Source organism: Ceratotherium simum, chromosome 20 (genome assembly GCF_057802395.1).
Source record: "Ceratotherium simum simum isolate JZ-2026a chromosome 20, ASM5780239v1, whole genome shotgun sequence".
Taxonomy (NCBI): Eukaryota; Metazoa; Chordata; class Mammalia; order Perissodactyla; family Rhinocerotidae; genus Ceratotherium; species Ceratotherium simum.
In genome coordinates, this window is record NC_141919.1 from 7,944,616 (window position 1) to 7,968,494 (window position 23,879).

Genomic DNA, 23,879 nt, shown 5'->3' on the forward strand with positions numbered 1-23,879 from the left:
ATCCATATAGATCTTTAAATTAAAAGATGCTGCATCCCAGTCATTATCCCATTCCCACTTTCCCTCCTCAAGCAACCTGATTTCTGAGGTGGACTCCAAATCTGGGGGCTTCAGGTCCCTTAGAGGAAGCTCTAAATCTCTTCCTAGAGACAAAGTGGGAACAACAAATTCAGCTCCGGTCCTGGATCGTCCTTTCCCAGCCACCTCACCTGTGGGGAAGGAAGGACAGGAGACCCTGAGACAATCACCCTCTGGTATCAACCAAGAGCTTGCAGAGGATGTTCAGAGAAGTAAGGGTGCCAGACAGACTCTTCTGCCTGTCATACATGGCATCACAGACAAAGCAAGTCAGAGACAGACTCAACTAGGCAACAGATGTCCCCCAAAGCTGCCCGCAAGCCAAGCTGGGGCCGGACATGAGCCAGAGGAGAAGAGTGTGAGTTCCAAGAACAGAGTAGAAATGCAACAGGGCAAAAAAACAGAGAAGTCAGAACCTTTTTCTTTGTTCAGCGTGTCCAGAGAGATATTCAGGGCCAAGGAGCTCAGTGGTCTTCAATCAAAAACTGGTGACATCTTGACAACCAGCATATTCAGTGGGTGAATGTCCTGGACATCATAAAGCCAGTCCCATATGGCTTGCATATGAAGCATATTAGCTGCTTCATCTGGGGTGTTGCATTTGGCATTCATAGAGGGAGTTGGACAGTCCCCCTTCTCAGGATAAACACACTTTAGTGGCTTTTATCAGTCCTCCAGGCTGGCTGTTCCCTCAGGAATAACCTTCTGTGTGTCTGGATCACGTACAGCCATCTTTGATTGTTCAGTAGTGAGCTGCAGGTTCTGCATCAGCCCAAACATGCTCTTCCACTCTGCAGCATTCAAAACCAAAGACACAGCCCTCAAATTGATTACTCTCACAATCCATTTTGGTAAAGGCTCTTCACGAAGCTGATGATACCGATGCACAAAATGAGCCAGTTCCTTCACACTGTATGCCCTGGTTCTAGTCGTTTCTTGATTTTGTCCTTCCCTACATTAACTACCTTCTTGGTGATGACAGTTCTTAGAGGTACTTTCTGTTGCCCTTGCATAATTTTTCCTTTTCTCGGAGGCTTTGAGGGTAACGGCCGAAGCTCAGATCCAATCAAATCTGAGAGCTTGGTTCAGCATCAAGGCCTGACCCAGCACTTTCTTTTACTTTCATTTTGGCTATTACAGATAGCAATAACCAGGGAGTTGTCTATTTAGCATGCTTATTATTTTGCATTTCCTTACATATCCAACGAGCCAACTCCTCAGGAGTCAGGTCTACTACCATTTCTAAATTCCTCTGTAACTTTTACTTTTAGTAACTGATTGCAGCGCAGCCATACTTTCATACTATGGGTGACTAGGTAGCCATCCAGGGATCAAAGGTTCCTCATCCCCTGCCCTTTTATCCTTTCTCTTCAAAAACCACAAGTTTCCATGAGCCAGGGACATTCTAGCAAATCTAATTCACTGACACCAACTGCAGAAGGGTTACTGGACCCAATTCCAATGTGTGTGTGTGTGTGGAGGCTTCCCCACACCAACAAGTAGTTCTCGGATGCCAGGATGGTGTCTCAGAATCCAACTCAATTCTGACACTATCTACCTGGAGATAGAATCAGATTCCACAGGTAAAGGGCTCAGTCTCGCAGACAACACTCCACTTCAGATGCCAGCTGCAAGCCCAGATTGTTACTTGTGCTTTTGACCTACTGGATACAAACGGGGGGTTCCCACAACCCCCTCCTCAGGTTTGATTAATTTTCTAGAATGGGAGCCAGCCCTGATGGCCTAGTGGTTAAAGTTTGACCTGCTCTACTTTGGCAGCCCAGATTCAGTTCCCAGGTGCCGAACCACACCACTTGTCTGTCGGTAGCCATACTGTGGTGGTGGCTCACATAGAAGAACCAGAAGAACTTAGAACCATGTACTGGGGCTTTTGAGGGGTGGGGGAAGGAAGAAAAAAGGAGGAAGAAGAGGGCCAGCCCCAGTGGCCTAGTGGTTAACTTTGGCATGCTATGCTTTGGTGGCCTGGGTTTGGTTCCTGTGCAAGGACCTACCTCACTCACCTGTCAGTGGCTATGCTGTGGCACAGGCTCACATGCAAAAAGAGGCAGACAGACAACAGATGTTAGCTTAGGGCGAATCTTCCCCTGCAAAAAAAAAAAAAAAAACTTGCTAGAACAGTTCACAGAACTCAAGAAAACCCACTTACTGATTACTGATTTATTAGAAAGGATATTAAAGGATATGTATCAACAGCCAATGAAGAAATATGTAGGGCAAGGTGTGAACAAAGGAGCTTCTGTCCTGGTGGAGCTTGGGGCCCAACACTGGCACTTGGAAAGGTTCTGTTGCCCCAACATGGAAGCTCTCTGAAAAAGGGCCAATGAATTGTCCTTTTTGGGTTTCATGGAGGCTTCATTACATAGTCATGATTGACTAAGTCACTGACCATTGGCGATTGATTCAACCTCCCCTCCCTGGAAATCACGGGGTGGGACTGAAAGTTCCAATTCTCTTATCACATGCCTGGTTCCCCTGGCAACCAGCCCCCACACTTGGGTGGGGTCCAAAAGTCACCTGCAGTAACATAAACAAGAAATTCCAAGGGTTTTGGGAGCTTGGAGCCAAGAACTGTGGAGTAAGACCACATACATATGAGAAATATATTTTGGTCATCTCAGTAACCAAATATATATTTTTTATAATCCCAATATCACAAGAAACTCTCTGGGTGTGGTGGCGGGTTCCCAGATAAAATCCTAAACACAGTGATTCTGTAGTCCTGGAATGGATTATTTAGAGAGTTTGGGATTTCTGTAGAACAGGGTTCTCCAGCACTCCAAATCTGGACACTTCAAGCCCCTTAGGGGAAGCTCTAAATCTGTTCATGGAGACAAAGCTGGAAAACAAATTCAGCCCCATCCTGATTGTCCTCTCTCAGATACCTCACCTGTGGGCAAGGAAGGACAGGGGACCCTGAGACAATCACCGTCTGGTATCAACCATGAGCTTGCAGAGGATGTTCAGAGAATTAATGGTGCCAGACGGACTCTTCTGCCTGTCACACACAGCATCACAGGCAAAGCAAGTCAGAGACAGACTCAACTAGGCAACAGATGCCCCCCAAAAACTGCCCACAAGGCAAGGTGGGGCCAGATGTGAGCCAAAGGATAAGAGTGTGAGTTCCAGGGACGGCGTAGAAACACGACAGGGCAAAAAGACAGAGAGGTCAGAATCTTTCTCTGTGCTCAACGTGTCCAGGGACATATTCAGAGCTCCATGCTCTTCAATCAAAAACCAGTGACATCTTGACAACCAGCAAGCCGGGAAGCTCCCAAATGGTAAATGTGAGTGAGATTCAAGTAGAAACTACTGTGACCACTGAAAGCCCCCCACCAGAAAGATCAGTTCCCCGAGATCCTAAATCATCAGACCTTAAAGAAGATCTGTTTGGTGAATTAAAGTTTAAATTCTGGAGAAGAGGGAGCAGAGCCAGGCCCAAGGCCAACCCACTGACAGGCCCCTTCCCTCAGAGAGCTTGACTTACAAGGCCTCACTGACTCATGCCCAGGGTGTCTCCACTGGGGACATGGGAGCTTCCCAGGTGCTGCATGTCCATTTGGAGGACAGAGGAATCAGCATGGAGCAGCGGCAGGAGCGCTGGGTTCCTAAGCATGTCTTAAGGAGGTGCCAGGATAAGAATTTCCCACCAGCTGCAGAGAGAGTGAGCCCTCCGGGCCCCAAAGCAGAAGAGTGTGGTGGAGGGGATGCAGGGTTGGGGACATCCCAACCTAGAAGGAAGAGTTTCCCTACTCAGGACATGGCATTAGAGGAGATGCTTGGGAGCAAGTCTTCCCAGACCCCATCACAGAAGGGACAGCCTCCTCCTGAGAGCCTCTTCAGGAAAAAAATGAACCACTTTTTGCAATGGCTTCATCCCAGGATAAAAGGCAAAAGGCAAGAAAATTCCCAGGAAAAGGGCAGCCCCATTTCATCTGAGCAGAGCAGAGGCCTAGTTACAAGGAGAGCTGCTGTTACTGGGACAACCAAAGCTCAGAAGATCATGACAGACACTGGGAAGTTCCCAGAGGAGAAACTGGGGTGTCAGCATGTGATAGATACCACCTGTCCTCGAGAGGCCCTTCCCTCGCCGAGGAAGTTTGGGAAAACTCAGCAGAAGGCAGAAGTGCAGGCCCAGGCAGAGCCGGTCCAGGGGCATCCTTCCAACTATAGTGCTCCCTCCTGTAAAGTGACAAACACCAAGTCCTGCCGCCAGGAAGCTGTTTTTGCTGGCCAGAGTTATCCTGCAAGCATTAGACAAATCAGAGATGACGACAGACACCCCCAGAAAGTTGTGGCATTTAAGGACCATCTATTGTGTCAGAAGCATCCCTCATCTGTGCCCTGCAGGGAGCCTGTGCCCCATCCAAGCCCCACCTGCAGGCGTCAAGCCAGCCAGGGGCCTCTGGCCGCTCTCACCACTGCTGAAGACAGAAAAATGCTTCTCCAGAATTCCCACGGAGGAAAATTTCCCACCCCAAAATAATTCCTTCCTTGAAGAGAATATTGATTCTCCCCAATCAATGTCTCTGTAATAGTGGTGTCTTTTCCGTGTACTGTGCTGGGGGCATGAGTTTTAGGTACCTCAGGGCTTGTGCTTAGGGAAAGGAAGGAGTTAGTTCATCTCTTACTGATTGCTTCCTTTGGCTTCTAAAAGGTGACCCATCCCCTGGAGCTCTTTTTGAGAAATAGATACAGAAGTAGATATAGAAACAGATATTGGCATTGTGGCCTCTCAGCTCCTGAACCTCCACATGAGGCCTGGCCTCAGAAGATGCTCAGAGGCCTGGGGAGAAGCGGGCTGCGCCTGCTGAACACAGGCTCGCTTTGCCGTGCACACTCAACGGAATTCCACCAAGGTGATCATAGTAATAAATGGAGTAACAATATTGATGTGTTAAGGCTTAACCTTGCACTGGCTGCCTGGCCTTGCACAAGTAACCTAAGTCTCAGATCTCACGTATTATGTTGGAGATACTAATATGTACTAATAGGGTTGGTCTTGAGAACTGGAACGAACAAGTCAAGAGCTTTGAACAGTGTTAAGGGCCAATGTTCAGGAATGGGCTGGGGGCCCTGATGCAGTTACCACATGGACCTTGCCAGCCCCCCGAGAGCCCAGCGCCTTGGAAGTGCCTGCACAGATCAGAAGGACAGTGAGACGTCAAGATGGCAGTCCATACACTAAATTAAGAAGTCATCATCTGTGATTCTCTGCAGGACCAGTGACTAGAAGAAGGATGCTCACAGTCTGCTGGTTGTTGTTTTCAGAGGAGCAACAAGAGCTTTCACTCCCCCGGGACCCGTCAGTGAGTCTAGTAGGACTGGTTCCTGGGAACCCCAGGTAAAGGCCCATCTAGACATTTGTGTCAGTGGACAGGGAGGGTAGAGGCAGAACCCTTTGTCATGCCCTGCAAGATCCAGGTCAGCAGGACACGAGGCTCTCCAGCAGGCAGGACTGCAGGCTTTTCATAGGGAAGAACATCTCAGGTGACTGCCTTCAGTTGCAGGTACTGATACATTCATGCCTGTATTGAGGGCCCACCATGTGTCCAGGTTCCATGTTAATTAGGAACTGTAACCATGTTTATCTTAGTAAGGGGTGGAAGAGAGTCCTTTCTGTGACTGTTTCCATTATTAGAAAGTATCATTTAGCAAATCAAAAGATATGGAAAAGAAGAGGGAAGAACCTTATAGACTCTCACCTTCAAACAATTACTGTTAATGTTTTGATGCATCTCTTTCCAGATTTTGCTACGCCTATTTTTATACTGCTAAAATATGTATTGTAAAAGAAAAACAGTAATAAATATTTTTGTTATTATAAACTTTCACAAATAACATTTTTAATGATAACATCCTATTAAGTAGTAGAATCTTAAATTCTACTTTTTGTTGACATTTGGGTAGTTTATAATTTTTTGAAATTTTAATATTTTGCTCCCCTTGTTTGATTTTAATTGTACTTGCTTATAAACAGCACTATTCCAAACAGCATAAAGCTTTTCCTAAATGTCTGATTAACCCAGGGTTCTGTCGTGGGCCGACTGGCTTTTCTCTTTCTCCAGCCTCCTTAGATGAGTTATCTACTCATGTGGTCAGCTATTTCAGTGCTAGATTCTCCTGAGTTTCAAGTCAATGAAACCAACTGCTTGCTAAACATCCTCAATGTACAATCTTCCAAACTTAACCCACTATCCTCCTCTGCCCCCAACCTTCTCTTCCTCTTATAGTCCCAGTATCAATTAGTAGCACCTGGACACCCAAGCAAGAAACACAAGAGCCATTCTATACTCCTTCCTCTTCATTTTCCCCATAGCTAGTCAGCTACCAGGTGAAGAAAGGGAAAAATATGCTGGGCAGAGAAATCCTAGAGTTCTCACAGCCTATTCCATTCCTGCCAAATAGATTGTAAGATCCTTTAGGTCATGTGCTGTATCGTGGAAATTAATTTTTAATCATATTAGTAATATATGTTCACATTATCTGAGTCAAAATTAAAGCACGGCCATTAAGATCAAATATCCCACTCCACATCAAATTTTCTATTTACTTATTTACTTACTTGCTATTTATATCAATACAGACTCTTGATTTCCTACTTGATTCAATTCAATCTGTTACTATCAATATTTATTTTGGTGCCCAAATTGTCACCGATTGAGCTAGTTACTTCAACCTGCTTTCTGTGTTCTTCTGATTTCTAGCATTTCTTATTTTCTGACACAATAGGATGTTTCAAGCTCATCGTATACTTTTCCCTGCATCAGCCCTGGGTTCATGCGTTTCTTCAAGTAGCCCTGATTGCTTTCATGGACAATGGTATTTAGAAGCCAAGGTCAGGGTGTTAGATGTACTCATTATTATTAGGATGTTGCTGCTTCTAGGCGACTCTCAGTGGACAGAGCTAGGAAATATGTATATGTATATATATACACACACGCATTCACATATTTAATCTTATTTCTCTATACAGCTATATGTTGAATGTCGTGAGTTGACACCAATACCTCCAAGTTGCAATCCAACATCACAGGGTTCATTCTAATTTTCTCCCTTTCCATGTCTGTAATTTCTTTCCCCAATAATGAGAAATACGGTTCCATTATCCTTAATATATTTACATGATCGATCTGTATGTAAGCAATCTCTCATCACTACTGTCCCCTCCATGTATGGCTGTCCTCTTCTATCACTTGTGCTTAGACATCAACGTGCCTGGCAGCTGTGTTGTGTAGACAGCAACACCTGCACCAGGCAACCAGTCTATGCCAAGCCCCTCTTCACCCTGCTTGGGCTCCAACACTCTGCTCTGGGACACTGCAACACCTCTCTACCTGCCCCCTCCACCCCCTTTTGGTGTGGATGCCTATTATCCTTGGCTCACCTAATGGCTGTAAGACTGAACTATTCAGGAGGAGAAAAGAAAGAGAAATACTGTTATTCCCTTCCACCCAGGTTTACTGAGGCATAATTTACATGCAAAAATAAACCGTATTTGGGGGCGGCCCAGTGGTGTAGCGCTTAAGTGCCCGCGCTCTGCTTCAGCAGCCCAGGGTTCGCAGGTTTGGATCCCGGGCACGCACCGACGCACCGCTTGTCAAGCCATGCTGTGGCGGCATCCTATATAAAGTACAGGAAGATGGGCACAGATGTTAGCCCAGGGCCAATCTTCCGCGGCCAAAAGAAGAGGATTGGCATTGGATGTTAGCTCAGGGGTGATCTTCCTCACACAAAAAATAAAAAATAAAAGGTATTTATTTATTTTTTTCAGTTTTTTTTTTTTTTTTTTTTTTTTTTGGTGAGGGAGATCAGCCCTGAGCTAACATCCTTGCTAATCCTCCTCTTTTTTTTGCTGAGGAAGACCGGCTCTGAGCTAACATCTATTGCCAATCCTCCTCCTTTTTTTTTTTTTCTTCCCCAAAGCCCCAGTAGATAGTTGTATGTCATAGTTGCACATCATTCTAGTTGCTGTATGTGGGATGCGGCCTCAGCATGGCCGGAGAAGTGGTGTGTCGGTGCGTGCCTGGGATCCGAACTCGGGCCGCCAGTAGCGGAGCGCGTGCACTTAACCGCTAAGCCATGGGGCCGGCCCATAAAACGTATTTAAAGTGTACAACTTAATGAGTTTTGATAATGAAATTGTCACAATCAAGATAACAAACACATTTATTTTGAGATTTTTGAAGTTAAAACTTTTTATTTTGAGCTAAGTGTAGATTCACATGCAGTTGTAAGAAATAATAGAGAGACCTCATGTACACTTTATCGTTTCCCTCCATTATAACATCTTACAAAACTATAGTATAATACCTCAATCAAGATATTGACATTGATATAGTCAAGACATACAACATTTCTATCACCACAAGTATCCCTCATGTTGCCATTTTATACACACACTCACTTTCTTCCTGCCCCTAATCCGCCCCTAAGCTGTTTTCCATTTTTATAATTTTGCCATTTCAGTAATATTTTATAAAGATGGAATCATATACTATATAACTTGCTTGAACTGGCTTTTTTTTTTTACTTAGCTTAATTCTCTGGAAACTCATCTAGGCTGTTGTGTCTATCAATAGTTCATTCTTTTTTATTGCTGAGTAGTATTCCATGGCACAGATACACTACAGTTTGTTTAACTACAAGCTGAATAACCGCTGGGTTGTTTCCAGTTTTGGCTGTTACGAATAATGCTTCTATGAACATTTGTGTCCAGGTTTTCCTGTGAAACATAAGTCTTCATTTCTTTGTGACAAATGCCCAGAAATGTAATCACTGAGTTGTATGGTAGTTGCATGGTTAGTTTTTTAAGAATCTGTCAACTGTGGCTGTATCATTTTAAATTTCCATCAGCAATACATGAATAATCCAATTTCTCCTCATCCTTGCCAGCATTTGGTATTGTCATTATTTAAAATTTTTTTACCCATCATGGTGATATCTCATTGTGGTTTTAATCTGAATGACTGATGATAGTGAACATTTTTCATGTGCTTATTTGCCATCTATATATCTTCTTGGGTGGAATGTCTCTTCATGTTTTTGCTCATGTTCTAATTGGGTTGTTTGCCTTTTTACTGTTACCAGAGTTCTTTGTATAATGTTGATACCAGCCTTATGTTGGATATGTGGGTTGCAAATATTTTCTCCCAGTCTATCACTTGTCTTTTCATCCTCTTAACAGGGTCTTTTGCAGAGCAATAGCTTTCAAGTTTGATGAAGTTCAATATATCAATTTTTCCTTTTATGTTCATATTTTTGGTGTGACATCTCTAAAGACTCTTTGCCAAGTCTTAGATCCTGAAGACTTTCTCCCTTTTTTTCCTAAAAGTTTTACAGTTTTATATTTTACATTTAAGTCTGCAGTCCACTTTGAGTTAATTTTTGTATAAGGTGTGAGACTTAGCCTGAGGTTCATTTTTTTTTTTTTTTTTTGGCTTACGGATGTGCACCTGCTCCAGCACTATTTACTGAAAGGCTACTTTACTCCATTGAATTGCTGTTATAATTTGTTAAACATTCATTGAACATATTTGTGTGGGTCTATTTCTGGGTTCTCTATTCTGTTCCATTGATGTTTGTATCTATCTCTCTGTTAATACCACATAACCTTGATTACTGTAGCTACAGTAAGCTAAGTCTTAAAACTAGGTAGACTGATTTTCCCCACTTTATTCTTCTTTTTCAAAATTGTTTTAGCTATTCCAGTTCCTTTGCCTTTCCATATAAATTGTGGAAAATCTTGTCTACAAAAAATCTTCTGGAATTTTGATAGCAATTGTGTTAAATGTGTATATAAATTTGAGGCGAAGTGACAACTTTAGTATGTTGAATCTTCTAACCCATGCACATGGTATAGCTCTCCATTTATTTAGGTCTTCTTGAATTTCTTTCATCACATTGTGTAGTTTTCAGCATACAAGTCCTCTACATGTCTTGTAAAAATACAGCTAAGTATTTTATTTTTTAGTGATTTTTAGTGATACTGCATTTAAAATTTTTGTGTCTATGTACTCATTGATAGATATAGCAATACAATAGATTTTTAATGCTTATTTTATACTCTTTGACCTTGCTGAATTCACGTATAAGTTCTAGGAGTTTTTTTTGTGGATTCCTTGAGGTTTTCTATGTAGCCAATCATGTCATCTACAAAAAGGGGCAGTTTCAGTTCCTCCTTTCTGATCTCTACACCTTATTGCATTGGCTAGAACTTCCAACATTATGTTGAATAAGAGTGTTGAGAACAGACATCCTTACCTTGCTCGTGATCTTAGAGTGAAGGCATTCAGTATTTCACCATAAACATCACGTTAACTGGAGACTTTTTGTAGGTTTTCTTCATCAAGTTGAAGAAGTTCCCCTCTTTTGCTCTTTTTCTGAGGGGTTTTTTTTTTTAAATCATGAATGGGTGTTTAATTTTGTCATAATTTTTCTGCATTAAATTTTCTGTAATTTTTCTTATTTAGCTTGTTAATAAGGTAGATTACATTGATTGATTTTCTAACACTGAACCAGCCTTGTATCCCTGGAATAAATGCTACTTAGTTATGGTGTATAATTCTTTTTATATATTGCAGAATTCTGTTTACTAATATTTTGTTAAGGATATTTGCATATATATTCACGAAGACTACTGCTCTGTAGTTTTCTTATTTTTATACTGATTTTTGTCTCATTTTGGTATCAAGATCATACTCACTTCAGAAAATGAACTGGAAAGTGTTCCCCACTCCTCTATTTTCTGGAAGAGATTTTGTAGAATTGGTGTTGATTCTTCTTGAAAGATTTGGTTGAATTCTCCAGTGCAACATCTGGGTCTGGAGATTTCTTTCTTGGGAGTTTTTAAATGAAGAATTCTTTTCCTTTATAGTTATAGAGTTATTCAAATTGTTTATTTCATAGATCCTTACATTGTACCAGTGTCTGTTTACTCATGTTGAGACTGTATTATGATTATGTAAGACACAACCATTGAGAGAAACCAATTGAAGAATGTAAGACATAACCACTGAAGAATACAACAGTGCTAATTCCTGTGAATCTATAATTATGTCACATAAAAAGTGTTTTTTAAAGTATATGTAAAAATCAAAAACAACCTGAAAACACTTTCTTCTTAACAAGGCAAGCCAGAGATGCAGAAAAAATGTTTGCAAAACATATATTTGATAAAGCTCTGATCTTCAACTCAACAATAAGACCAAAAAACCAAACTAAACTCAACAAAAAATGGGCTAGAGATGTGACCATACACTTCATTAAAGAGAATTATGAATGGTTAAAAAGCACATGAAAGGAGGTTCAACACTGTTAGTCACCAGGAAAATGCAAATCAAAACTCAGTAAGATGCAATGAGACAACAACTAGAATGGTTAAAAATAGTTAAGAGTTACCAAAGCATCTGTTGGTAACCAGAGAGCAATGAGAACTCTCAGACATTGCTCATGGGCATGAAAAACAGTAAAGCCAGCTTGGACACATTTGGTAGCTTCTCATACAGTTACATATAAACTTAGCAAAAGACCCAGCAAGCCCACTGATAGGTACTTACACAAGAGAAAAGAAAACATGTCAACACAAAAACCTGTATGTAAATGTTTATAGTAGCTTTATTCATAATTGCCCCAAGTGGAAAAAAACCCATGTGTCCATCAACTGAAAGGATAACAAACTGTGGTTTATGCACACAAAGGAACACTACACAGGACAGAAAGAATAAACTAGTGATACACACATGCATGAGTCTCAAAAGCATTCTGCTGAGTGAAAGAAGCCAGACAAAAGACAGTCTATACTTTATGATTCCATTTACATGAAAGTCGAGAAAAGGCAAAACTACTGCAATAGAAAGCAGATCGGTGATTGCTCTGAGGGGTCTGAGATGTAGGGGTGGAGGCTGGGGACTCAATGCAAAGGGGTAGAAGGATCTTTCTGGGATGATGGAAATGTTCCAAATCATGATTTTGATGATGGTCATCTACTGCATCATTTTTCAAAACTCACTCACATGTACACTGAAAAGTGCTGAGTTTTATTTTATGTTAAATACACCTCAACAAAAGTGATTAACAGTTAAAAAAGAAAAAACAGAATTTGCAGTCTAAAGGGAGTCACATGGTAAGGTCTGCTCACCACGCAGACGAGGTGGCTGTAGCTCTCCAGCATCGTCACATCTCTGTACAGGGTCCTCTGCGCAGAGTCCACCTGCCGCCACTCCTCCCGGTGAACTCCACAGTCACGTCCTTGAACGACACTGACACCTGTAACAGCACATTTTTAATCAACTTGAGGGTCTAGAGTCAGGAACATAGAAAATACTTTTGGAAACTATGTCGTACTATGTTTACTGTTCAGAATTTAAAACAAAATGCTATAAAGGATGACTAACACGGGGCCCTAATTCTGTCTTATACTTTGTGGATATGTACACAATTAGTAAGAAAAATTAATTCTCATGCTCTGATTTATTTATATTTATTTTTAGCTTATACACATATATTGTCACTTAATGAGAAAACTTAGTGCCTTATTTTTTAAGGTAAAGTTATTATAGATAGGATTCCTGTATACATTTCCCATACACCAATGGATTATGCTGAGCACTCTGCAGACTATACACACACCAACCTGGAGATCTACAAGGGAGGTATGACACACCACCAGATTTATATTTCAGGAGCAATGCTCTAGAACAGGGTTTCTTCAACTTGGCACTACTGACATTGTGGACCAGATGATGCTATTTCTTTGCAAGACTCTCCTGTGTATTTTAGGATGTTTATCAGTATCCCTGTCTTCTACTGATTAGATGCCAGTAGCATGCCCAGTTGTAACAATCAAAAATATCTCCAAACATTCCCAAATGTCCCCTGGGGGGCAAAACTGACTCTAGTTAGGAACCATTACTCTATATGAATAGTGGACAATACCTTAAGCAGCAAAACAAAAGACCTAATTTAAGAGATGACCTATATTAAGGCAAAGCAACAAAGATAATGAATGAGAAACTAATCCTTATAGGAAACAAAACCTGGTCATTATTTTCTTGTGCAGCTATACACAGAGATGCTGCACAAGCAACTGGGTGGATGCTGAGGCCATACACAGAGACTGGAACAACAAATAAGAGTCAGAGGTTGGGTCACAGTGAGGCAGATGTTTTTCATTTGCACCCACCCAAAATGCCTGTGGAACCTACAGATGGAATTATTTATTTCACTGTTGTTGCATGATTTTGGAACAGAGAGAGAGGTCTAAAATGAAAATTAGAAGACATTAGTCATTAAGATGGTAACTGAAATCATCAGAGAAAAAGGGCTGGCTCAGAAAGGACATAGAAACTGAGGAGAGAAAAGTCACCAAATACAGAATCCAGCGAAACAGCAAAATTGAAGAGGTAGGTAGAAAAATAGGCCATGAAGGCTGAGAAAGAATTTCTAAATGGTGGAAAGATAAAGCAGAAAGATTAGACCACTGGAAATTAAGAGAGAATTAGAAGCATAAATGATTCCTCTAGTTCAAAGGAACACACTGAGCACACACGTTTACATCCCCTGCCTCCAAAAACACACTGAGGTCAAACACAAAACCTACTATAAAAGTATGACAAAAAAGGACTATAGAGAAACATCCCGGCAGAAGACCTGAAAATCTGAACAAATTCTGGAAGATAGAGTGTAAGATAGTATTAGATAAGAAAGACAGGACACTGTAGCCCACAATCTAATGCAAACAGAGAAGTGGGCAGAAGGAGCAGGGCGCTGATGAGAGCCCAGAAAGACGTCCAAACTTCAACTGAAAAAGACCTGGAACAAAGTGTATCGTGGGAAGAATGAGTAACAGAGTAAACTTCCTATTTGAATACAGCTGACATCATTCAAATGAGTGAGGAAAGGCTGGACACTAATATCACAGGGATAGCTCGCCAGAGGCCACCTGGGAAAAGATAGTTCTCTCTTTCACACCATAGAGCAGGATAAAATTAAAATGCATTCAAGATATAAATGCAAAAAATAAAATCACATTCTAGAAGACTACACAGAAAAATGATTTTACAGTGTTTGAGTGGCAGATGCCCAACTATGACTGAAAATCCAGGAATCAGAAAAGAAAAAAGTATAAATTTGACAACATAAAAATCAGATGCCTTTATGACCAAAAAAAAAAAAAAAAGTCATGAACAAAACAAAAATAGAAAAAACTGTAAGAAAATTATGCAATTTATATCACAGAAAAATGGCTATAAGGGTATACTGGATACAGTCATTAAAATCAGCACATCACTAGGAGAATGGGTAAGGGATAAAGAATTCAACAACAAAGAAATATAATGAACTAAACTGAGACCATTTTTAAGTCACATTGGTAAAAATCCAAAGTTGGATGCACACTCTATTTGCAAGATTGTGTGGAGGAAACGCGCTCTCAGAATGTTGGCTCTACCTTCAATTACACCCACAACCTGACCACTTCAAAGTAACTAACACCCTTATGATCATCATTTCTTGCTAGGATTACAGAAACAGACCCCTATATTGTACCTGCTTCCACCACTGCCCTACCAGAGTCTACCTTCCAACAGTAGACAGAGTTATTCTTTCAAACTCTGACTCACACCTATCCTTTTGACTCAGAATGATAAAAACCCAAACCCTCCATATCACCTAACTAAATGGAGAGAGATACTGTGTTCATGAACTGGAAGACTCATTATGATCAAGATGTAATTTCTCCCCAAAGTGGTCTATACCACAAATTCTATAGATTCTGTGCAATCAAAACCAAAATCTCGGCAGGCTTTTTTGAGATACACAAGGTGATTTTTAAAACTTTCTATAAAGAAGCAAAGGACATAGAATATCAAAAACAGTTTTAAAAAAGAACAAACTTGGAAGACTTGCATTACGTGATTTCAAGACTTAGTGTAAAGAGACACTCATCAGAACAGTGTGGTATTAGCAAAAGGATTAACACAGATCATCAGAAGTAAACAGAGTCCAAAACAGACCCATACATACACTGCTGGTTGATTTCCCACAGAGGCGCCAAATTCAGTGAAGAAAGGACAGTCTTGTCAGCAAATGGTGCTGACAGGTGGCTGTGCAAAGCTGGAGAGCGCAAATATGGCAAGGGCATGTTCCTCTACTCCAAACGTCTAGAGTCTGCTGCCAGCACAAAATATGAAGACCCTCCAACCCTGAAATTCTAGGTTTCAGATTGGGCCAACTAGAACATATTCTGTCCTTTTTCGATTAGCAGCCTTTATACTAAAATAAAATTTAAAAGCTGATCAAAAAAGAAAATTACTGATATAAGAGATAAAAGACTGAAATCCTAAGAGAGTACTATCAATCAGTTCATGAAAATACATTGAGAAACATAAATAAAAATGAAGTTTTCTATGAAAATGTAATGACCAAAGTAATACCAAGAAAAAAATACAAAGCTGGTATAGGCTTATAACTAATCAACTAATTCAATAAAATATTCAAGCAAAAACTCTTCATAAGGCCCAAATTTATAGGTGAGTTTCATAAAAGCTACATGTAACACAATTTTCTCATCTAAATTATTAGAAAAGAAAATGAGCAAGACCATTTTCTTTTATGAGACTATGACCTTGATACCACAATTGGACAGAGAAACAAGAAAGTACAGTCTAATCCAACCTGTGGATACAGAAATAAAACTACTAAATATAGTGTTAGCAAAAAGCCCTAGGAAAATATGTAAGAAGCAACTTACCACACTTAGTAACTAGGGTCTATACAGGAATTCAAATTCATATTAGAAAATCCCTTATACCGTTTACAGTATTTATAGATTAAAGGAAATAAACTATAGCTTTATTCCAATAGATGCAGAAAAGGGAATCAACATAGTGCATTGCACATTCAGGACTAATATGAAATCTTAGCAAACGGGTACCTGGAGGGAACCTACTTACCCTGACAAGGTTACCTACCCAACGCTGACAGCAAACATCATAGTTAAAGAGTAAAACAGGGTATATTTTCCATCAAGAATGACTTGACCTATTGCTATTTCTCCTTCTCCATTTCATGCATGGATCCTTCCAAACCTTAAATCCACTACAATACAAAGTGGGGAATGAATAAAGAGCTCACTTGAGGGATGTTCATTTTCTGTGGCTCCTGGGAGAGTGTAGAGAACTGTGGTTCAGCTGAGGGGACAGAAAGAAGACGGGGGTCCTGAGATTTGACCTGCCTTACAGCTCCTAGATTCACTCCCCCAAATCTCAGCACCCCAGTTAGGGATCATCTTCCCCAAAGACATAGGGCCCTCTGGGCCTTGAAAAGGCACGAGAAGGATCATGGGCAGGTGCCACCACTGTCTTTGTGTGACTCTGAAATGATCATCTGCAGTTTTTTACCGAGTGAACATAAACTTTTGATTGATTTAACGATAACACATGTCCTTCTGACTAACACAAAGAAATAAAAACAGGTTAACTGAATTAAAGTACACCAAAGGATAAGATAGTATTCTTTCATTAAAATTAACTTAGAAGAAAAATTCTCACTATGCATCATTTATTTATTTTTCTCGTATTATTTACCCTCCGGGTATAGACAATCCACAGAAAGCCTAGTAAAAGGGAAGGGATGCTTGAAGGCAGGAATTTTTGTTTGTTTGTTTCAGCTGGGATTCATTTCCCAAAAAGCCCTTTGGTAAGATCTTTTTGGTGCCTTACCTGTGAGAGAGGGAACTGCACTGTTTTCCTTTTGACTCTGTCACAAACAAACTGGGTTTCCCTGGACAAGTCACTGAAACTTTCAGGCCCAACGTCTTTAAAGTTTTCAAGATAATGTCATTAATGTCACATGTGGTGATGGACACCTGTGACAGCAGCGCAGCATCTGTAACGAGCGGGGGGCATTTAAGGGGCCTGGAGACAGAACTTCCTCCCTCTGCCTGGTTATCCCTGACCCCTGGACCTCGCCCTCACAAGCTCTTCAACAAAGCAGCCTTCCCTGAGCAGCCTGCCCCTGGGCCACCCCAGCTCTCCCTGCTCTTCTCAAAGACGGCCCAAACTCCTCACTCACAGTGTGGTGGCTCCTGAAGGTGGCATCATCATTAAGTCTGGCTCATTCCGAGCAAGCGGATCAGATCTGCTCCTTCCTGGGCTCTTCTGTCTCTGCTCTGAAGCTCTAGACAAGGATCTAAGGTCAGAGAGGTGCTCTCTTCCAGGTAAGACTGCTTGACAGAGGCCCCTGCTTCCTACCTCACAAAGGTTACTTCATTTCAAGGCAACTGGGGTGTGGCTCCGAGAAACAAATTCATTTTAGGGGCAAACACCTGATTCTTGAAATTCATTATAATACCAGACTTAAAAGGCAGCCTGTCAATGCAGAAGGGGCCAGGAACCTCTGTCTGACCTTTGTACCTGAAGAGACACTAGAAATCCCAGAATAGTGGCACATTGTAGGGTTCCATCTGCATTCACTTTCCCTTACACCCCTGGGTATGCGGGGACAGGCCACTTTCCTAAGTGCTGTGAAGGCTGCGATGCCAGTCTTAGGCAGGCGTGATATTAGACGAAGCCCGAGACTGAAGTAAGCACACCTGCCCCTGAATCCAAACTCCCTCACTGCTAGCTCCTGACTCGAGCACATCGTTCCACCCCGCTGAGCCTCGGTTTCTGTTCAGGTGGTTGTGAGGGTACGGTAAGCCTCCAGCGAAAAAAGACAAAGCGTCTTCTAACTATGACAGCAGTTGTCACTTACTCAGGGCTTACTACCTGCCACTTGTCTAAATACTTTACAACGCATGACAGACCTAAGTTCCAAAACGACGCCGTGAGACAGTCATTATTAATATTTTCAGATGAGAACCCTGACCCAGGTTCCCTCTGTCGCCCCTGCTCACAGGTGACAGAGCTGGGACTTACCGGGCCTTTCAGGCTCCAGAGCTCGGGCTCCACCGCAGACCCGGGGTCACCGCCCGCGTTATAAACGCACTCCCACCTCCCCGCCCCCCGCCGCCGACTTGTGCTTTTCTCGGGTCGGGCTGCAGCGGGGCCAGGCACACGGTCCCCGCAGACCCCGGGCCGCCCGGGGCGCCTGCTCCTGACGGGCTCAGCCGCACCTGCGCCCCGGGAGCCCGAGGGGCCGGGTCCCCCACCGGCCTGCCCCCCGCCGAGGGCCCGCCCGGGCGCACACAGCGGCGCTGGGGGCGACGGGGTCCCAGAGACTTCCCGCTCCCATCGCGAGGCATAGGCTCCCGCCCCGCAGCGGTCCCCAGGAGTGTCACCCCGCGAGCGCACCCCTTACTTTCTGAGACGACTCTCAGGTACCCTAAAGGCTTCCCCGGAGTCCAGGGAAGACGAATGAGGAGGCGGGGCTACGGCTGCACATGCGCAGAATGAGCCTAGGATGCCATTCCCAGAGTGCCGCGCGGTGAACCGGAAGGATTGAAGACTACATTTCCCGTAGGCCTCGGCGTCCGCCCTTGAGGCCCTCTTTCAGCGTCTGCGCAGTTCAGAAAGCTGGGGAATGAGGGTCTTAAAAGTCTCGTGCTCGGGTTCTGTCCGAGCCCGAAGAGATTAAGGGTTAAACCTGAACTCTGCCGCCAAATGCAAAGGTGGTCCTCTATTGGCTCGTGATTGAAATAGCATGTTTTTCGTAAGTCATTTGTAGATAAATTGGGGAAACTTGAGTATGGGTGGGATACAGAAAATATTAAAATTACTGTTACTTAGATGACGTGAAAAAATTTTGGAGTTATGTGGGCAATTTTATTTTGAAAAAAAAGAAAGGCATGACTGAAGTATGTAGGACTGAAATTATATAGCTGTAAAATTATAATATTTCAGTCTGGGACCTCCAACCGTTTACCGGCACCGGATGCAGCAACCGCTGAGCCCCGTCCCAGCACCCCTGGAACCCCGTGTGGAGGTTCTGCTGCGAGTGGAGACAGGGACTTTAAGTGTAGATGTTTATAGGAAAGCTGTTGGTTTTTAAACATTAACATTGTTTCTTGCCGAATTGTCTTAGTGTTTCACCAAATTTTTATGTTAATTATCTTGGATTTCCGTGCACGTAGCAAGTTTGCTTGCTTTTTGCTGACATTTATTATTATTTGTCATTTTTTAATGAATTACAAATAAAAGCACAAAAATGCTGGTCAAACTATATTAAATCAATCATAATAAATTTTAACATAAAGGCCACTAAGGTAGAGAAAGTGTTCATTTGTTCATATGTTCGTTTAACAAACATTTATTGAAAACCTCTGTGCAATAGACATTCTAGATGGTGGGATAGCAACATAAAATAAAAGAGATTAAATTCCCTACTCCCATGGAGTTTATGATCAGGGTTGTTGTGGGGACCTATTAGTCAGGGTCCCCTCAAGAAACAGGTGTCAATTGTCAAGAAAAAATGGGACACTCGGGAAGAGTCTAGTAAACAAGGCTCTAAAAACATGGGTAGGGTTGGTGAAGCATCCTGTAACTAGTGATGGTAGGGAGTCATTATCACACCGGGCCTATAGTGAGGGTAGGTAATCTTACCAGAACCTGGCACAAAAGGCCACCCTTATGAGAGCTGTGGCGTTAGGAAGAGAACCGTTGTAATGGCCATTACATGGCTCAGCACAGAGAGCCAGAGGAATAAATACCCAAACTTCACTTGTTCTCCTCCCTCTAATGTCCTAGCCTCTGTTAAGCATTTGTAAACCCCATTCAATAACTATTCTGAGAATTCCATCCACATACATCTCCTCCAGACCTTTTTGTTATCATTTTTCCAGTCTTATTCTTGTCTAGCCCCCTACTACTGGTCACTCATTGAGCTACTGGACATGAATCAAGATAAATCTAAACTCAGGACATGTCTCTTCTTTTCACAAACTAAATATACCTCCTTAAACTCTGACCCCTGGGAAGATTTCTTTTCACTGCTCATTTCAGAACCACTCGTAAGTGAGACTGTAGTTGCCATATCTTCCAATGATGCCAACATACATGGTAGACTTAGTTTGAAGGAGATTTGACTGGTATATGGCCACAGGTCTCCCTTGGGAGGACCACAGCACTTTTGGGGAATGACTAATTGTATATACTTGTGACTAAGTTACGAGGAATTTTGTCAAAAAGACCCAGTCTCCCCTTCAGTTGAAGCCTCCTGTGTATAAAGTAGGATATATCAAGGATTGGGAAAGAGGATCTGAATCCCTCTTATGATGACTCATGTTAGTTTTCTGCCCATGAGACTCAGAATTTCATATATATAGATATATATCTAAAGAAGTATCTTAGTAGGGTGCCCATCAATTTCATTTCAATAGACTTCATGATCAAAGAGCCACCACCACAGTTTCCTTCAGGTCACCACAAAAGTTGGCTACACATCAGAAATGTGGAGAGTTTTAAAAAATATTTGTCAGGATCCTTTTAAAGAAATATGTATTTCATTGGTGTCAAATGCAGCATGGGCTGCTTCTGAGTCCACAGGGAGTATTGATAAATTTGGCCCTATCCAAACATAGTAATTCATCCTTCCTGGTCTAATTTCCTAAGGAGCCACCCTCATATATGCTAGCTATTTCTACTTGTACTACTGAGCAAGATCTTGAGTTCCTTTTGTGTTTTGTGTTTTTATTTCTGGGTTAGACCTTGCAATTTTCCTCCAAGAATAGCTGGTTTTTTATTCCCATTATGGGCCTGGAGTCAGTAAGGGAGGTTGTACAGACAGGCCCTGAGAAGAGTGTGCATCCCCTTTCAGTGGTGAGTTATACTAGGACCACCCCTTAGGATTTGGAGACAGTGAAAAGTGAGAGAACCACTGTCAGAAGTCAGTTAATCTTCACTTCTTTTTCTCAGCTCCTCACAAACAGTGACTTTTAGTAAACCTTCAAGGCCTTAAAATTGCAGAGAGTGTTCCAGGTACAAGGTACTTGAACTATCTGGTAAGTCTCAAAGGCCTAATTTGCCAGGCAAAGTGTACAGAGCAGAGAATATCTGTCTGACCAACCAGTAGTGATGTTTGACAATATCCTTCTCCTCTGGTAATAACTTTGGGCTTCCTGGATGCTTGGTAAATCCACCTAAGTGAAGGAACACAATTTCTTCACCTTGATATTGATCTCACACTGAGTCCATCCTAGCAGGAATTGGGGGAGAAGATGTACTTACCTGGCATCCATCCTCATATGGGTAGTGATCATTTTATAAAAGATTCAGGAGCATAATGTCCCTCTTGAAGATATTCTTGTATTCAAACCTTATCTTAGTGAGTACTTGAGATACTTTCCCTCTATTGAGAGCCCAAATATATTAGATCACTCTTTAATCTGTTCAGACAGCTGCATCTGGGAGCTGTCCCTTTGGATTTCTGTCACTATAGATTAGTTTCAGCTTTTCTAGAGTTTCATGCAAAAGGAATCATACAGTGCATACTCTTTTGTGTGTAGTTTTTTTTCATTCAGGATAATGATTTTGAGATTCATCCTATCGTTGAGTACCAGCAATGCAGGAATAGACTCACACAGAAAGAAACAACTGCTTATGAGATCAAAGGGTACTCATCGTGCCCAATGAGTTTAGGCTATATCAGAATCCAAAGACATGCTCTCATTCCAGTATCCAAGTTTCTAGCCTTTCCCAATAAAATTTCCAAATTTCATCTAATATATGTCCTCAAATTGTGGATCCCCAAATTCCCAAATTTGGTGAAAAATATTAATTTACACATCCAAGAAACTTAATGAATTCTAAGTAGGATAACTACAAAGAGATTTATACCTAGACATATCATAGTCAAACTGTTGAAAGCCACACACAAAGAGAAAATCTTAAAAGAAGCAAGAAAAAAACCAACTTACTATGTACAGGAGAGCATCAATATAAATAATGTCTAACTTCTCATTAGACAAAATGGACCACAGAAGGCAGTGGAATGATGTATTCAAAGTACTGAGAGAAAAAACTGTTAATGAAAATTTTTTTACCCTGCAAAACTATCCACCAATTTGAAAAGTAAAACAAGGACATTTCTAAATTTAAAAAGACTGGGAGAATTCCTTGATATCAGAACTGATTTATTGGAAATACTGAAGGAAATTCTTTGGGATGGAAGAAAATGATACCAGACAGTAGCTCAAATCAACTGGAAGAAGTGAAGAGTGCTAAACGTAATAAATATCTGGGTTAAAAATAAAAGAATCTATAAATGTATTTTCTCATTTCTTCTGTTAAATTCTTTAAAAGACATAAGATTGCATAAAGAAATAATTATAACACATGTTGGTTTTGTAAGGTATATAGATGTAGTATATATGAAAATAATAGCACAAGCGGGGGAAGGAATAGAGTTATATTGGAGAAAACATTCTATATTTCATGGGACAATATTAATTTGAAATAGACTGTAGTAAGTTAAGATACATATTGGAATCTCTTGAGCAGACACCAGGAAAACAGCTCAAAATATAGTGAAAGATAACCAATAGAGGAATTAAAATAATATACTAAAAATTTTATTTAACAGAAAATTTGTAAAGAAAGAATAGAGGAAGAAAGAAGACTGAAGTCATAGAAAACAAATAGCCAAATGGAAAATGTAACTCTGACCATATCAATAACTGCACTAAATGTGAATGGTCTAAAGAACTCAATTAAAAGACAGAGATTGGCAAAATGGCTAATAAAGCAAGACACAGCTATATGCAATCTACAGAAGACACACCTTAGATTCAAAGACACACATAGGTTGAAATCAGAAGGATGGAAAAGATATATCATGCAAACGGTAACCAAAAGACTGCTGGAGGGCTTGTATTAACAATGGACAATGTAAATTTTAAAACTAGAAATATTACTAGAGGCAAAGAAGGCCATATCAATATGATAAAATATCAATACATCAGAAAGACATAAGAATTATAAATGCATACAAACCTAATAATAGAGCTTCAAAAACATGAAAGAAAATATGATGGAAATGAAAGGAGAAATAGACAATTCAACAACAATAGTTGGAAATTTCAATTCCCTACTGTCCCTAATTGATAGAAAAAAAAGAAAGAAAGCAGCAATATTATAGAAGAGTTGAACAATGCCATCAACCAAATCAATGCAAGTGATGTATAAAACACTTCAGTCAATGACTAAAAATATACATTCTTTTCAATAGCACATGGAACATTCTCCAGGATAGACCATGTACTGAGCCACAAAATAAATATCAATAAATTGAACAGGAATTAAATAACATAAAATATGTTCTCCAACCACAGTGGAATGTGAGATATCAAGAACAGAATATATTTGATATATCTGCAAATATTTGGAAATGAAATGGCACACATCTGAATAACACGAGTCAAAGAATAAATTGAGGGGCTGGCCCAGTGGCGTAGCGGTTAAGTGCACATGGTCCACTTCAGCGGCCCGGGTTTCGCAGGTTCAGATCCTGGGCGCGCACCTACGCACCGCTTGTCAAGCCATTCTGTGGCGATGTCCTGTATAAAGTACGGGAAGGTGGACACAGATGTTAGCCCAGGGCCAACCTTCCTCAGCAAAAAGAGGAGGATTGGCATCAGATGTTAACTCAGGGCTGATCTTCGTCACAAAAGAAAAAAAAAAAAAGAAAGAATAAATTGAAAGGAAAATTAGAAGGTACTTTGAAGTGGATGAAAACTTAAAAATAGTATATCAGAATTTATGGGATGTGCCTAAAGCAGTGCTTAGAAATAAATTCACCGTATTAAACACCTATAGTGGAAGAAAAGAAAAGTCTCAAATCAGTAACCT

The 23,879-nt window shown here is 41.2% G+C and overlaps 2 pseudogenes across 1 annotated transcript in view; one reads left to right on the forward strand and one right to left on the reverse strand.

The window, feature by feature from the left end:
• LOC101395310 (tumor protein D55 pseudogene) overlaps positions 1-18,192 on the reverse strand; it is a 59,539-nt pseudogene extending 41,347 nt beyond the window's left edge. Inside the window, exons 1-5 of the transcript XR_015555353.1 lie at positions 17,170-18,192; positions 16,818-16,983; positions 16,231-16,286; positions 12,236-12,396; positions 2,100-2,183 (exon numbers count right to left, since the gene is read on the reverse strand). The product of XR_015555353.1 is annotated as a tumor protein D55 pseudogene (transcript). The remainder of the gene's footprint in view (positions 1-2,099; positions 2,184-12,235; positions 12,397-16,230; positions 16,287-16,817; positions 16,984-17,169) is intronic.
• Positions 961-4,582, forward strand: LOC106800032 (spermatogenesis-associated protein 31D1 pseudogene; annotated as a pseudogene).
• Positions 18,193-23,879: the final 5,687 nt, after the last annotated feature.